The sequence below is a fragment of the Peromyscus leucopus genome, chromosome 6 (genome assembly GCF_004664715.2).
Source record: "Peromyscus leucopus breed LL Stock chromosome 6, UCI_PerLeu_2.1, whole genome shotgun sequence".
Lineage (NCBI taxonomy): Eukaryota > Metazoa > Chordata > Mammalia > Rodentia > Cricetidae > Peromyscus > Peromyscus leucopus.
In genome coordinates this window covers 77,253,635-77,270,899 of record NC_051068.1, presented here as the reverse complement: position 1 = coordinate 77,270,899, position 17,265 = coordinate 77,253,635, and the positions used below count along the sequence as shown (strand labels likewise).

Genomic DNA, 17,265 nt, shown 5'->3' with positions numbered 1-17,265 from the left:
ATGTTTGGGATTGAATCTGGGTCCTCCGCTAGAGCAGCAAGTGCTCTTAACTGTGAGATGCCATGGCGCATCACACTCTTAACCCACACTGGCTTATTCATTTAACCAGGACTTAAGTGCTTACAATATCAGCACTGATTTAGGTTCTATTCATATAGATTAGGATCTCAGTTACATTTAATTTTCCAGAGATTTTCTCAAATGTAAAGTCAGAGCTTAAGTGATTTCAAAATTCTCTTAAATAAAATAAGAGCTGGAGAGAGTGTTTAGTGTGTAAGAGCACTGACAGTTCTTCCAGAGAACCCAGGTTCAATTCCTGGCATCCACAGGACAGTTCTGTCAACTCCAGTTCCACCCTCACATAGATAAACATGCATGGAAAACACCAATGTATATAAAATAAAAAATAAAAATATAAGTTCTAGTCATTATAATTTTATGTCATTAACTCCTGTGAGAAAACGTTTGTGATCTAGTCTGCTTGTTTCTCTACTAACAATTCCATTCTGTAAGTTATTTCTCTCAAAGCCAGTTCTAGAAAAAGGTAGCTCTGCATGCCTACAGTAAACATCTCTTCGTTTAACTTCCACTGTTCCTTTCAGCTGGTTTTTTGAAGGCAGGGTTTCATGTAGCCCAGCCGAAGGCCGACTGAAATAAGTCACTGAGGATGATCTCTAACTCCTCAATCTTTCTGCCTCAGCCTCCTAAGTGCTAGGAGTACAGATGTGTACCACCATATTGGCCCTCCTTTCAACTTCCTAAACTCAAGTTCTTCATACTAACTACTGTTTTCTCTATAGATTTGAAGTAACTATTACTAAAAATATATTTCACTATTTTTATAGTACTTTAATTAATACAGAATAATGATTATTTCTCTGTTAGGTGCGTTAAACTTTTAGCAACTGTTGTCACTTAAAACACATGTCCTTCATACAATCTCTCAAACCACAGAGAAATCAGATTTTTTTCCCTTTAGTACCTCTAGAATGGATTTAGTCTAAAACAAAACAAACAACAAAATACACAGCAAAAACCCTGTAACCAGTGCATGCCTGTAGATGAAGGACTTGGGAGGTGGAGGCAGGTGGTCATCCTCACTAGTTGGAGAACAGCCTAGGCTACATGAAACCCTGTCATAAAACAACAACAACCAAATAAATTATAACCTATTTTTTAAGTCACTAAAAGAAAAAATTCTATTTGTGTCTATGTGTGGGTATGACACGTGTGTTTGGGTACCCGAGGAGTCAAGGAGAGAGCACTGGATCACTATGAGCCTAGCACCTAAAGTGGATACTAGTACTCAAAGGGTCCTCTAGAAGTAGCTGCAAACAGCCTTAACCTCTAAACCTTAAGTACCTTTTGTTGGTTACAGAGATCAAGCTTAAATTGTTAAAGTCTGCACTCTTTTATTGTTTTAAATTCATAACCATCTCAGGATGCTGGGATAGTTCATGGTGCTGCTTCACATAAAAAGCTTAGATTAGGTGTCTAGTTAGCACAACTGCTCATTATTAGGTGTTTAAGAAAAACAGGCACAAGAGAATTTGGAACATACGGCTGGTTACCTCCCTTTAAAAAAAAAACAAAAAAAAAACAGACCCTTAAATTTCTTGGTAAACTGTTATCAGAATTACATTTCTCCATATAACTAGCGTAGCATCAGTTTTCCAATGTCCTTGCTGATGTTCCTAGGTTTTCACTAGTAAGGGAGAAAAAGGCACTGTTGTGCTGACTTTGAAAACACGGCCTTTAGTTTCAGGTAACAGTTTCCATTTATTTTATTGTTATGCCCCTAGCAGTTAGCAAGTTACTCTGTCATCATCTCAGCCATTAAAAGCATTAATTTTCTCTTGATATTGCTGCTATCATCTTGAATATGAAAATTATCTTCAGAAAAAAAACAGGATGTCCTGTATTTTTCTTTTGTCATCTTTAGAGGGTTTTAATCAAACTATTAAATTAATTCAAATTAATTCTTGTGTACTTTCACTTGCCCTCAAATCTCTTCCCAAGCCCTTTGTTTCTTGCTATCTATCAATCTATACTCATTCCTATAAATTAATAAATTGAGTCCCAGGACAGCCAGGGCTATAGAGAAACCCTGTCTAGAAAAACCAAATCACATCACACCACAAGAATTCACTAGGGGTTCCAAAGTATAATCACATATATGTCTGGAAATGAATCGTTAAATCCATTGCTTCATTGTATGCTAACCTAAAAATTAAAACTAACAACATCCAAGGGTTCTATCACATTACCAAATGTTTCCTTAATCACACTTTCTTTCGGCTAAGCATTTTACAAGTGTACAATCAGAACATGCTTTACAGCCAGTATCTTCTACCTCAGTTTTATCTTGCTTGCTAAAGTATGCATACAGCTCTATTTTCAGATAGTGGGGAGTACATAGGGTATATTCATCTATGTACTGAAAATGTTCATGTAGCGATATTCAGAATACAAAGATGAGATCAGAATATAAAGATTAGATCAAGCTGTAGCAAATGAAATATTTAATTTACATCCATCTCTGTAATTCACATCAGTGAAATAAATGGGGAAAATGGAAAACTTAAGTATTTCACACAACTGCCTTGCATCCTTAAGATACAGTCTTGCTGTTTGTTACCCCATGCTGTCTTCCATTTGTGGGATCAGGTCCTGCCTCAGTCTGCCAAGAAACCGAGACTAGAAAGAAGCACATGTACTTCCCAACCTCTTCCTTTAGCTTCTAAGAAGCTTCAGTTTGTGGTAGGCATCTCCATTTAGCCCAATAGAACAAACAGCCTATACTTACTCTTAAAATCAGATGAGGAAGAAAAAGACAGAAGACATGCTGGAACAAATATCTTCAAATTGGTTATGGAGATAAATTTATCACTAGAGTAGTTATCAATTAAGAAACAAAACAGGAGGAGCTGGGATGTTGGGACACACCTTTGATCCCAGCACTCAGGAGGCAGAGGTAGGCAGATCTCTGAGTTTGAGACCAGCCTGGTCTACAGAGCAAGTTAAAGGATAGCCAGGGCTACACAGAGAAACCCTGTGAAGAAAAGAAGGAAGGAAGGAAGGAGGGAGAGCAAAGAAAAGAAACAATGCTGGGTGGTGGCGGCACACGCTTAATCAAACTTGGAGCAGAGCCAGCGATTCTGTGATTAGAAGGCAGCTGGTCGCTGGCGTGGTGGCTCACGCCTTTAATCCCAGCACTTGGGAGGCAGAGGCAGGCGATCTCTGTGAGTTCGAGGCCAGTGGTTCAGAAGGCGCAAGCTACACAGAGAACCCTGTCTCGAAAAACCAAAAAAAAAAGAAAAAAAAAAAGAAGCAGCCTGGTCTACAAAGTGAGATCAGGACAGGCACCAAAACAACACAGAGAAACCCTAGGGAGGGAGAGGGGGGGACATGGGGGTTGGAGTTGGTGGAGGTGGCTAAGAGAACTTACTTGCTACTCTTGCTAAGCACCTAGGAACTTAAGTTCCAGGGGATCCAATGTCTCTTCTGGCCTCTGAAGGATCTTGCAAGCACAGAGCACAAAAACATACACTCAGAGACACACCTAGACACCCAGACACACAAGCACTAAATAAAAAGAAGCAAGTGCTTATCCACAATAGGCCTGTGTGCTTCTTGAAATAAGACAAACTATTTCCATTCAATTTCATTTGCAACATTTAAAAATACAGTTGTCAACTTTTGAAATCATTTTCCTCTTGTTCCTTCCTAGGTGGTCGTGTTGCTATTCTCTTCACAGTATTTTCCCTTTACCACTTATAACCTAATGATTCCCTTCTCAATTCCAAGACTTCACATTTTAGAAAATCTAGAAACTAAAAAGACAAATAGCTCTTTATAACCCTAATTCTCTCAATAACTCTTTAACATCCCATACTAGTAGCCTTGCCTTCTCTTGTTTTTGTTTGTTTGCTTTGATTTTTCAAGACAGTGTTTCTTCTGTGTAGCACTGGCTGTCCTAGAACTTGGTCTGTAGACCAGGCTAGCCTTGCACTCACAGATATCCATCTGCCTCTGCCTCTCAAGTGCTGGGATCAAAGGTGCACCACCACTGCCTAGCCTTTAGCATTGACTTCTGATTACAAACAAACTGTAGGTCCCAATTTTAACAAGCTCTGACACAAACTCCATATTTCAGTGAATGACAAATTTTCTTTCTAGTTTGGACAACTGGATGGACTAAGTTGGTTCTCATTAGACTTATCTTCACATTGAACCTGTTACAAGACTCTATTAGAACCCCATGGTCTGCCTGTTTCTCCATCTATACAGATAGCCTTTGTCTCAACTGTCTGTTCTTTGATCTCAGCAGATCTTCTCATCTTCAAATTATCTCTCAAATGAATCTAAAGGAATCAAGCCATCTTACCTTTGAAAAACAAAATCCATTAAAACTGCTAATAACCATCCCATGGCTCTCATACATATAGAACAGAGCCAATATACTCTGTTCACAACCTGGCTCCAAAAACCTTCTCTGTCCAGTTACTCCAGATCCCCTTAAAACTGTACTCTCAGTCCGTTTGTAACTGGACTGCTCAATACAGCCAGGCTCCCTACTTGAGAACTGTGATATCTGTACTCTAGCAGAGAACTTTTTCCTCTTGACAAAGTGCTGCTTTGTCTACACACCTCCCCTCTGAGAACTGTCTCTTATATTCTCAGCACTTAGTACCTTTTCTTTTAGTCTACATTTAACAGTGATATTTTGTAATAAAATGCTTTAAATTTAAGTTCATGAAAACTTAATTCACTACCAGACTCCAGCACTAGCAACACATAACAATACAGTAAGCACGAAAACCATACATCCATATACCATGCCCAGCTTATATATTCTTAACCAATAAAAATACAAAACCTACCTCGCAGTGATAATCAAATATTGCACTTTCAGTAGTATTTGCTGACTTTTCTTTTGCAGCACAAGTTCCAAAGGATGAAAGTTGCTAGTATTAAAAAAAAAAAAAAATAAAGGGAGCGAGAGGAAATGATCTATCAAGCTAATAAAGAATACAACTGCTGCTGCACCGGGCAATCTCACAGTACAGCACTGAAGAAAACAAAGACTACTAGCAGCGTTGGGAAGTGCTCTTTCAAAGCTGTTGAGTAGGCACAAACTTCTTGTTTCAGATCAAGTGTTGTGTCTTCAACTTGTGTACTCTTCTTTGGTGTTGCTGGTTGTTCCGGGTCTGTTCCTTGCCTGATCTGAACTTGAAGCAGCAGTTTCAGGTGGTAAAGTCTGTTCCGTTACACTTCATACTGGAAGCAGAAACAAAGACAAACTACAGCTAGTAAAGAACCAGGGACAAAGGGTTGGAGGCTTAGAATCAATGTCCTGTGTGTGATGCAGGTAACTTGGAAGTTCAAGTGAGGACTGCCTACATCCTCTGCCAAGACCCCAAATTATTCCAAAGTCCTGCTAACTCCCAACCCCCCCATCATCTGCAAGTTATACAATATCGTATTCAGCTGGAACAAGCATCTTAAAGAAACCAATAGTGTGTTATGTTTTATGGAAAACATAAAATAACTCCCCAATGGAGTTTACACTAGAGAAAACTAGAATACAGTACACAAAATTCAGCTGCTAGGCTGGGTGCTGCATGTCACATACTATCCTACAAATCACACTCCTTTTACCACTGTACCAGTGGCAAAGCAACATGGTGAACAGAGGCAACTAAGATAGGGAATCTGATTAGGACCTGAAAAACTAAGGAAATAAAACAACTAAGTACCCTATGCATAAATATCACCTAAGACAAATCCAAATAACTATGGGATTCTATGTTCTTTGAAAATAGAACATTGTAGTATTATGTGATTTCTCTTAACCTTATTATTGTGTATGTAAAATGTGTGAATGAATATGCAATCATGCACGTGTAGATAGCGAATGTTTTTGTTTTTTTTTTAAGATTTATTTATTTATTACGTATACAGTATTCTGCCTGCATGTGTCCCTGCAGGCTAGAAGAGGGCGCCAGATCTCATTACAGATGGTTGTGAGCCACCATGTGGTTGCTGGGAATTGAACTCAGGACCTCTGGAAGAGCAGTTGGTGCTCTTAACCACTGAGCCATCTCTCCAGCCCTTGAATGTTTTTTTAATTGGGGGGGGGGTCAGTTGTGATTTAACTCAGTACCTTTACTCACTGTGCCATCTTGCTGGACATCATGGGATTTTTTATTTTTATCTTTTTTATTTCATTTTATTTTATTTTTAGAGACAAGATTTCTCTGTGGAGCCCTGGCTGTTCTGGAACTCTGATCTGTAGACCAGGCTGGCCTCAAACTCATGGAAATCCACCTGCCTCGGCCTCCAGAGTGCTGGGATTAAAGGTGTAGGCCACCACCACACGGGATTTTTAAAAATCTTGCTTAAAGTCAAGTTCTCTGGCATGGATGGACAATAACAAGTGTAGCATTTTTCAGAGGAACTGAACAGGTCAGCCTGGCTAGAAGAGAAGGTTGGTGACAGCAGGAAGATAGATACACTGTGTGACAGCTGCAATGAAACTAGATTATGAAATAGAGAAGGAGCTCCTGTAATCTGTCCTCTGACAGAGACCACCGTGACGCAAGCATTGTGGCACATTTGTGTGCCACAGATAAAATGCAATAAAAAATTGTTACTACAAGCTATTGAAATGGTTCAACATGTAAAGACCCTTTTCCACCAAGATTCCCCAGGACCCATGTGATGGAAGACAGCTGACTTGGCAAGCTGTCCTCTGATATCCACACAATTGCGTACTTGCACACAGATAAAAATCAAATACAAAGAAAACAAATGTAAAAACAATAGGTTATTTTAGATGAGATTTTTCCTATGTTGCCTAGGCTGGTTTTTGAACTCTTGGCCGGGGAATTCTCCCATCTCACCTCCCAAGTAGCTGATAACATAGGTGCACATCAACTGTTTTATATGAAAAAAGACAGACAAGCTGAGATATGAACATTTTCATTTGAAAAACATCACAAGTAAGAATGGTGCCTGCCAGACTGGTAAGATGGATTGCTGAGTAAAGGTGTTTTATTTGGTGCACAAATCTGATAATCTGAGTTCAATCGCTGGGACCCATATAAGGTGAATGGAACCGGAGGTGGTGGCAGTGGTGGCCTATGCCTTTAATCCCAGCACCTGGAAGGCAGAGGCAAGTGAATCTCTTGAGGTCTACAGATCAAGTTCCAGGACAGCCAGGGCAACACAGAACCCTACCTCAAAAAAAAAAAAAAAAAAAAAAAAAAAAAAAAAAAAAAAAAAACAAAAAAAAAAACCAAAACCAAAGCCAAAAGCAAAAACAAACAAACAAAAAAACAAAAAACAAAAAAAGTGGAAAAGTGGATGGATCCAGGACAGGCAAAGCTACACAAAGAAAGCCTGTCTCAAAAAACCAAAAAGTGGATGAAGAAAAAAAAAAAAAACCCATGAAGTTTGTCTTCTGATCTCCACACCTGTATTTGGCACACTCATAATCAAACACACTAATTAAAAAAAGAGGTGTTGGGGATTTAGCTCAGTGGTAGAGCGCTTGCCTATCAAGTGCAAGGCCCTGGGTTCGGTCCTCAGGTCTGGAAAAAACAAAAAAAAAAAAAAAAAAAAAAAAAAAAAAAGAAAGAAAGAAAGAAAAAAAGAATGACTATAAGGTGACCTAGATGTGGTAGGGCATGCCCACAATTCCAGGACAGTCAGGACTATAGAGACCCTGTCTCATACAAACACACACAAAAAACAAACAAAAGTTACAGACAACCTGTAGAAGCCAATTCTCTCCTCCCGATGTGTGGGTTCTGTGATCAACTAAGGTTAGGTTTAGCAGCTGGTGCTCCTTAACCACTCAAACATGATCTTATGAGTTTCACCTTTTGCTTTGAGAAGGGCTGAAGGCTGGCCACCATGCAGCACTAGATGGCCCTGGTTTTCCTGCTTTCATTCCCACATGCTAGGTTTTTCAGTCCCTGTCAACCCTATGCCTTTCATTCCTCTTTTTTTCTCCCAGTGGTACTGGGGACCGACTGAATCCAGGACCTCTGACACTAGTCATTCCACCACCGAGCTATATCCCAGCTCCATTCATTGCCTTAATCCCCACTAAGATAGACAATAGAATCAAGTGCCAGCTTCATTCTTTTTGGTACCAAATCATTTCTGAAGCTTATGTCATGTTTATGTATCATGTTCTTCTAATTATAGTTCAATTTTCTGAGAGGCACCTAATCCATTACTGCTTAACTACAATAGCAATATAGCAAAAAGATTGTTAATCCATAACAGGCAAAATGACCTCAAAATTCAAGTATAAACAGTTCTAAAAACAATATGAAGTCTTAATTATCCAAACAAAAATTATCTCATCTATTAAAAAAAAGCAGATCTGGCATAGGGATTTATCTTAACCCCTTAAGATTATTTATAGAGCCCCAAACCTCAAGATTAAGAACAATACTGTTGGGCTGAAGAGATGGCTCAGCGGCTAAGAGCACTGACTGCTCTTCCAGAGGTCCTAAGTTCGATTCCCAGCAACCATTTCACAACCATCTGTAATGAAATCTGATGTCCTCTTTTGGCCTGCAGGCATACATGTAAACAGAACACTGTATACATAATAAATAAATAAATCTTAAAAAAATACAAGCAAAACTAAACAAAAACAAAAACCATTACTGTTGAGGATGGAGAGACAGCTACCAGTAGTTTAGAGCACTGGCTACTCTTCCAGTCATAGGACCCAGGTTCTATTTATTCTTAGCACACACAGAGCAGCTCACAATGGCCTGTAACTCCAATTCCAGGGGATTACACTCTCTCCTAGCCTCCAGGAGCAAGAGACACACATATGGTGTAGAGACATACATGTAAACAAAATATCAATATACATAAAATAATTTTTCATTTTGTTTTTTGAGACAGGGTTCCTTTGTGTAGTTCTGGCTGTCCTAGAACTCATTCTGTAGACCAGGCTGGCCTTGAATTCAAAGGAGATCCACCTGCCTCTGCCTCCCAAGTGCTGGAGATTAAGGACAGATGCCACGACTGCCCCATCTCACAGAATAATTTTAAAATTAAAAAATGACATCGGGGGGCTGGGGATACCTATCAGTAGTAGTTATGCTTGCCCGCAACCAAACCCTTACAACAAAAAGAACAAACCGCAACAAAATCACATGTGTTACTGGAAAAAAAAAATCCCATCCAGGCAGTGGTGGCACACACCTTTAATCTCAGCACTTGGGAGACAGAGGCAGGTGAATCTCTTGAGTTCAAGGCCAGCCTGGTCTACAAATTGAGTTCTAGGACAGCCAGGGATACACAGAGAAACCCTGTCTCAAAAAATGTCTTTAAATTTGAACTAAATTGTGGTTTGGGATTTAGCTCAGTGGTAGAGCGCTTGCCTCACAAGTGCAAGGCCATGGGTTAGGTTCTCAGCTTCGGGGGAAAAGTTTGAACTAAATTAACTCAATCTAGGGTGATAAATCATGTCAATAACTGTCTAATAACCAAAGATTCCTAAAATCTACACCCCGGGAGTGCTGCAGAGCTCATCTTGAATAATGAGGCCTAGTAGTACAAACTTACAACAAACAAGAACTGAGTCGATAATTTAGTATCTTATTTATGAGATCTATAGGTAACTGAATGGTTTTCAACCAAATTAACTCTGAAGAACTTGTAGGTATTGGTCAAGCATTTATATAAAATTAGCTAGCTTACTCTCCCAAATATTATCATTCATTAGTGATGCTGACTCCTTTAACTCTCTGAAAACAAATTCATCTCCCTTTATCTCCCCAAAGCTAGACACTTCAGAATAGGAAACAAAGAGCCTACTTGTTGCTAAATACTCAACTCTCTCCCAACACTGTTCCACAAGGAAACAGTATCACTACTTACCAATATTATGTCACAATTCTTTTACTTGAACTAAATCATTACTCTGAATGGCACCTGCCTTAAAATAATCAACACCTGTCCTATTATTTCCCACAGCTGCATTATATCAAAGGTTCAGCAGAAGTTAATATAGGACGAAAGAATTTATCTATGTGGTAATAAATCCATCTAAAATATATCAAAAGATTTGGTTTTTTGAAACAAGAATTTTACTGTGTAGCCTTTGCTAGCCTGGAATTCACTAGGTAAAGGAGGCTAGCCTAGAACTCAGAGATCAGCCTCCCTCTGCCTCCCAAGTGATGGGATGTGATTAAAAGCCTGTGCCACTGTCCTCACTCAGTTTATAATGTTGACAAATTACTGAGTATATGACAGCATTTACTTGGGGGAGAATGAAAATGAAAGACTAAACCAGTGTGCAAAGAACTTCCTAACTCACTTCCTGCAGGAAGTACCTCTTTTTTTTTTTTTCTTTTTTTTTAAAGAGGAAAAACAAAGACCCAAATTGGTCAGAATCTCCACTGCCAGACACTTCATTGAACACCATACTTACAAAATTTTCCATAGGGGTGTGTGTGTGTTGTGTGTGTGTGTGTGTGTGTGTGAGAGAGAGAGAGAGAGAGACAGAGACAGAGACAGAGAAAGAGGGGGGGTTATAAATAAAATTCTTACCTCCACAGTTAAAATCTGTGATGCATTAGCTGGCTTTAAATTCAAATATACCACATGCACCACAACTGAAGCAAACAAGCTGTGATTTGTTTTGACCTCTTTTGTTTTCTTCTTCCTTTGTGTTTTGTGGTGGTGAGAACTGAACTTGAAATATTACTCATGCTAGGCAAATGAGTAATATTTACTCTACTATTGAGCTTAAACTCTACTCCCTTAACTTTTGGAACTAAGATTAATGATAAAGTTTAGATAAAAACAATATAATCAAAATTGCTAGGTGTGGTGTTGCATGCTTTTGAACCTGACTCTTGCTGGACAGAGGCAGGTGGACCTTAGTTCAAAGCCAGCCTGGTCTACAGAATGGGTTCTAAGACAGAAACCCTGTTTTGAAAAACCCAACAGTCAAGTGGTGGTGGTGGTGCATGGCTTTAATCCCAGCACTTGGGAAGCAGAGGCAGGCAGATCTCTGTGGGTTTGAGACCAAGTCTGATCTACAGAGTTCCAGGACAGCCAGGGATAAATCAAAAACAAACAAACAAACAAAAAAACCCAAAACTGTAGAAACAAAAACAAAACGAAGTCATCATCTACTAAGGGGAACTAAAAAAACTGATAATGATTCAACTATCCTTTAGTATATATTTAGTATTAACAACTGTGCTGAGTTGTTAATGATCCAGATATTAGGACATTTAAAATTATGTATCCAGCATGTAACTGTTATTAAATACAGCAGGGTGGAAAGCTGAAGAAATTAGTATCCAACAAAAACCTACTCTAGGCTGTATCTTATTTTTGAGACAGTGTCTCATAGAGCCCAAGATGACCTTGAACTTGTAATACTCCTTTTTCCTGCCTTTCCTGTGAGTGCTGGGATTATAGGTTCATGCCTCTACACTCAGTTTTACTCTGTGCTAGGAACTGAACCCAGGACTTTGAACATACCAGCCAAACACTAAACTATATCCCCAGCATCTGATACATTTGTAATTTAAATTTTTCTAGAAATAAAGTCAAAACAAAAACTTACCTTATCTAATTTAATTATACTCAAAATGTTAATATCCATATGTAATCAACTTAATAAATCAAGACTCTTACATTCTTGAAATTATTGTTATTTTATAATTATAGTGTACTTCAATTTCATTTTTTTTTTCCAGGTAAGGTTTCTCTATGTAGTCTCAGAATTCCTTCTGTAGACCAGGCTGGCCTCAAACTCAGAGATCCACCTGCCTCTGCCTCCCAACTCCTTCGATAAAAGGCATGTGCCAACAACGCCCAGCTCGAAACTTACATTTTAAATGTGTAATAGCCACATGTAGCTTAGTGGCTACCATGCTGCAGAATAAGCCATCAACCAGAGAAGAAAAACCTGCCTTATATAGAAGTAAGTTTATTGGGCAAAGATTTCAACTAATAAAAGGAGGTAATATCCAGCAAAGACTTGCTCATTATAGTTTCTAAGTTGGAGAAACTGAAATGCAACGTATTTTCTGTAGCTTCAAACCAATGGGTAGTTTACCTGTGCAATGTTGGGAAACTGCAGATACATTTATTTTCTATGCTCTATTAATGATGTACCTCATCATAAAAGGACATAATATATCTAAAGTTGTTTTTTTAATTACGTATTAACCACATTCAAGTGGAAAACATCTAAGGCCAAGACAAAGGGAATTTCTAAATCCTGCTTGGGCAAAAGGGATTTAAAAACAAATGCCTTGGAAGTAGTGCCATATGCTTTTAAAACCAGCACTCAAGACAACCAGGTGGATCTCTCTGAATTGAGGCTAGACTTGTCTACATACATACCCCGTATGATGAGATTCAAGAAAAACAAGAGAAAAAACACAAGTCCCTCCCAACACAGCAGTTTTACCACATAAATCATTCCCACTAAGTTTTTATAGTTGTAACCACTGGAAAGTTCTCAATTTGTTTTGTGAAAACAGGTCTCCCTTCATAGCCCATGATGGCTTCCAACTCAAGATCCTCCTCTCTAAGTCTCCCAGGTGCTGGAACAAAGTTTGGGCAAAAGATCTCAAAATGGTTCTCCCTTTGTTTTTAGAAAAGAAAGCTTCAAAGGCACAGCAATTCTTTGTGTCTTACAAAATATGAACATTTCTACTTGATTTTGCAACACAGTCCTAATTATTTTACTACTCAAAATTTCATCCAAGCCGGGCGTTGGTGGCACCCGCCTTTAATCCTAGCACTCGGGAGGCAGAGCCAGGCAGATCTCTGAGTTCGAGGCCAGCCTGGTCTACAGAGCGAGATCCAGGAAAGGCACAAAGCTACACAGAGAAACCGCTGTCTCGGAAAACCATTTAAAAAAAAAATCATCCAGCCGGGCGGTGGTGGCACACGCCTTTAATCCCAGCACTCGGGAGGCAGAGGCAGGCGGATCTCTGTGAGTTCGAGGCCAGCCTGGACTACCAAGTGAATTCCAGCAAAGCTACACAGAGAAACCCTGTCTCAAAAACTCCCCCCCCCCAAAAAATCATCCAAAGGAATTTCCATGTTTCATCCACCTTATTGAAAAAAGTATAGCCCTCATAGCAATATGAATATACTTAATGCCACTGTGCTATATATTTAAGAAATGGTCAAAACTAAGGTTTATGTTAGATAAAAAGGATTAACTGAGGGGCTACCTGAAAGTAGGGGAGGGGAAAAATGGGTTAAGAAAAACAAGTCAGTTTTCACAATCTTCATTGGCTGGAAATTTACTACAATTCTCAATCACTCCTTTAAAGGTTACACTTAAGTCAGAACTTATTTACAAAAAGAAAACCTATCTTCTGTACTTCAAATACTTTGCTTTTCAACTCAGCTGCTATAAATACTCATCTTGATGGGAAACATCCAGAGCAGCTGCAAAATCTAACTGCTACCATCTCTTTTTTTATTTCAGTACTAAGACTAAAAAGAAACAAGGATAAATATTATACCTAAGGTTTTTATTTTTTCATGACACAGTCTGTGTATCCCTCACTGTCCTAGAACTCAATCTGTAGACCAGGCTGGCCTTGAACTCAAGAGATCCGCCTGCCTCGGCCTGGGCCTCCCAAGTGCTGGGATTAAAGGTGTGCGTCACCACCTGAATTTTACGACTCATACACACAGGGGTGTTTGGCTACTTATGTACTTCATCCTCTTATCCACATTAATAACTACACTGCCCCTCAATTTAGTACTGAGTTTGCCTTCTAGCACCTCAAATTGAAAAAAGGGCACCAGGCACGGTGCCTTTACTCCTAGCACCTGGGAGGCAGACAGGCAGATCTGCGACTTCAAGGCGATGGTCTACAAATTTAGAACTCTAAGGCCAGCCAAGGCCACACAGAGACCCTATTTCAAAAAAAAGGAAGAAGACACACCGAGCATTTTGCATTTTTGGTAGCTTGAATTAATGCCCTATAATTTGGAACTTACTTTTTTAAAAAGTAGGCTGGAGCAAGCAGTCCAGAGGTGAAGGCTGGACAGCCAGTTCAAGGCTAGAGCAGGCTACATAGTTCAAGGCCAGCTTGAAGTGCATAACCACAAAGAACGACAAACTTGGCAGCTCTAACTACCTTAGCAGCAGCCTAACAAAATTTAAATGTCCAAACTCAACTACCACAATTGAGCAGCCTTAGTCCCTTTCTGCCTGTTTCCCCCTCTACTGCTTAAATACCACTATCCTTTTGCTCATTGTAGTTGCAAAATAAGGAAACTAAGTAGCCTAATAATGTTCAGATTGTTTTCTGCAGTGTGGAGCCTGTTTTAATACTCCCCGTTCACCTGTGAGTCAAGTTAAGCGTCCAGCCACACATGTGTTTCTAAGGGAAACTATAAAGCAAAAGGACCGTAGCACTAAGATTTCATACTGCTGAAACATTCGATGGTAAAATCCTCCCATTTTGTCTCCGACTAGTGCTCTAAAACTATAAACATAACAAAGCTAAGGCATTCATTGCACAACGTAGGCCAGCGCTTGCACCATGTAGGGAGAGCATCACGGAACTCTCCTAACGAATGCCATTTACCCAAGACAGAAGGGTGGGAGACACGTGCCCAGGCTGGGACCCGGCTCCCTTTTTCAAATGTCAAGGTGCAAAGTTAGGAGCGGAGATCCAGACGTAAATGACCGTGAGTAAAGATGTCAATTCTGCCGCGCTAGGGTTAGATATGTCCCTAAGAGGTGTCCCTAAGCACTTCCTCTCTAAGGAGCGGGGTCTCGACCCACACACAAAGAAGGCGCCACTGCCGCACTGCGCTCTGGTAGTCGTAGTCATATCCCCAAAGCTAGTGACGGCCAAGAAAGACAAGATCCTGAAAAAAGTAGGCCCTTCTCCCAGGCCTCTTCCAGCTGCACACAAAGGACCGCGCCACCACCCCCTCCGCCCCTCCCGCCGGGACTTGTAGTTCCCTTTCCCCCAGCCAAGCCGCAGAGGGGGAAGAGGGCAGACTACAGCTCCCGGCAGCCTCTGCGCCCGAGCCCCGCACCCTCTGCCTCCATCTTGGCTGCGGCCGGAGCCTCCATTTTCGCTCCCTCCCCCCACTCCAGTCACAACCACTACCACCACTACCACCACCACCACCACGCGCGTCTCCGGGCCTCACTCCTCACTGTGCCCCCGAAGCCTGCCGTGGGGCCCGGACGGTTGAGCCGGGGACGAATGGGGAAGCCTGAAGTAGGAGCTCACACTGCGAGCTCCCCTACCCGGAATTCCAAGAGTGCCCACCTTGACTCAGAAGTCTCACCCGCTAGTCAGGGTCTCCTCACCTGTCCGCGGTCTGGCTTCTTGCTACCCCCCACTGGACACCGAGGTCGTACTCACCCCAACAGCTCAGCGCCCCCTCTCCAGCGCCGCCATAAGCAGCACGGCCCGGTACGTAGGAATAAATCTCGCTTCTCTCGCGAGAGTTGCAGGCTCCGAGCGCGTGCACGGGAGGGTGGGGGGGGGGAGTGCTCTTAGTACGCTTGCGCGCCAGGGTTGAGTGACGCCAACGAGTGACCAGCGTTTATCCACAAGCAAGATGGTAACTGTGCTCTTTTATACTCTCACTCCCGAGTACCGCCCGAAGCAATCTCGGCGTTTACTGACTCCGCTGGGACGCAGTGGGCGGGGCGGCGAGTGACTTTAGGCGTCTCTGGTCTCCCCGAGCCCCAGGGTTTCAGGCAGGGAGGCTTGAGTAAAACCCTGAGCAGGAACAGCTCTGAAGGCAGATCCCGGAGTGTCACGAAGAAAGGATTTCACTTTCCTCAGCAAAAAGCCAGGAGTCCTTAAACCGCAGGTTCTCTTTAGTCACCGGGCATTCTTTCTCCTGTCTCCTACAGTAGAGTGGATTTCATTGGTTTAGAGACAAGTTTTTAACAAAGTAATTAATTGGTAAACCTGAACTGAGACCTTTGTCTTCCCAGAAACTACATTGCTTGCCACAGACAAAAATGAGCAAGGCTAGCCAGGCGGTGGTGGCGCACGCCTTCAATCCCAACTCTTAGGAGTCAGAGCAGGCGGAACTCTTGAGTTCGAGGCCAGCCAGAGCTACACAGAGAAACCCTGTCTCAAAAAAACAGAAAAAGAAAATGAAAGTGGGGGAAGGGTAATGAGTGAGGCTGTGTAATTAATAAAATAAAAAACTCTCCAAGCCACTTTAACTGTCCTTTTCAGTTACCAGAAGATATTTGTAGTATGCCAGTCTGAATAAATATTTAAAAGGCTGAAATCAGGGTAAAAGGGATTATTCATTTGAAGTAGAGGAGTGTGATGGTTAAATCTGACCACTGCAAATCAGTAGATTTCAAATAAAGAATCCTCTAGTAAAGGAAATACTTTATACAGGTTCAATGGCCATCTTATTTTTGTTTTCTGTTTGATTGTTTTTTTTTTTTTGTTGTTGTTTTTTTGAGACAGCTTCTCTGTGTATCCCTGGCTGTCCTGGAACTCTCTCTGTACACCAGGGTGGCCTAGAATTCAGAGATGGCCTGCCTGTCTCTCAAGTGCTGAGATTAAAGGTTAAAGGTATACAACACAGCAACACACACCACCGACATTTTTTTTTTTTTTGAGACAGTCTCTACTGTCTGTTCTGGAACCCACTGTGTAGACTGTGATGGCCTAGAATTCAAAGAGATCTGCCTACCTCTGCCTCCAAGTGCTGGAATTAAAAGCATGAGCCACCACCTCCAGGCACAATTATCTTTTTGTATGTGGCTGCCATATGCTATGCATATCCATCTACCATCAATTAACAGAGTAAAATTATCAAACCTTCAATGGAAAAAGAAAAAAATTAAACTTTACACTTTATTCAATTTTCTTGTATGATTGTTGGGATGTATACAGCAATAAAGAAAAATGGAATGCTAGGGTCTGTGGCACATGTTTGTAGTTCTAACCACTTGGGAGACTGAAGTAAGGGTATGAAAAATGTATTGAGACCAGTGTGGACAATTTAGTGAGAATTTGCCTCAGGATACATAGATAGTTATAGATGAGAGCTAGCATGGAAGTACACGCCTTTAATCCCAACACTCATTAGGAGGAGGCAGGTGGATCTCTGAGTTCAGGAAGAACCTACATAGTGGGTTCCAGCAGCCAGGACAGCTGGGTGGTGGTGGCACAGGCCTCCTTTAATGCCAGCATTTGGGAGCAGAGGCAGGTGAATCTCTGAATTGTAGACCAGTCT

At 41.0% G+C, this 17,265-nt stretch overlaps 1 protein-coding gene across 6 annotated transcripts in view; it reads right to left on the bottom strand.

Moving 5' to 3' along the window:
- Csde1 (cold shock domain containing E1) overlaps positions 1 to 15,521 on the bottom strand; it is a 42,672-nt gene extending 27,151 nt beyond the window's left edge. For 4 of the 6 annotated variants that reach the window (XM_028877313.2, XM_028877315.2, XM_028877316.2 and 1 more), the window contains exons 1-2: positions 15,414 to 15,521; positions 4,884 to 5,280 (exon numbers count right to left, since the gene is read on the bottom strand). The gene's annotated coding sequence lies outside the window, so the exon portion shown is untranslated. The remainder of the gene's footprint in view (positions 1 to 4,883; positions 5,281 to 15,413) is intronic. The other 2 variants (XM_037206949.1, XM_037206948.1) reach the window with 2 other exon arrangements.
- Between the last annotated feature and the right edge of the window lie 1,744 nt (positions 15,522 to 17,265).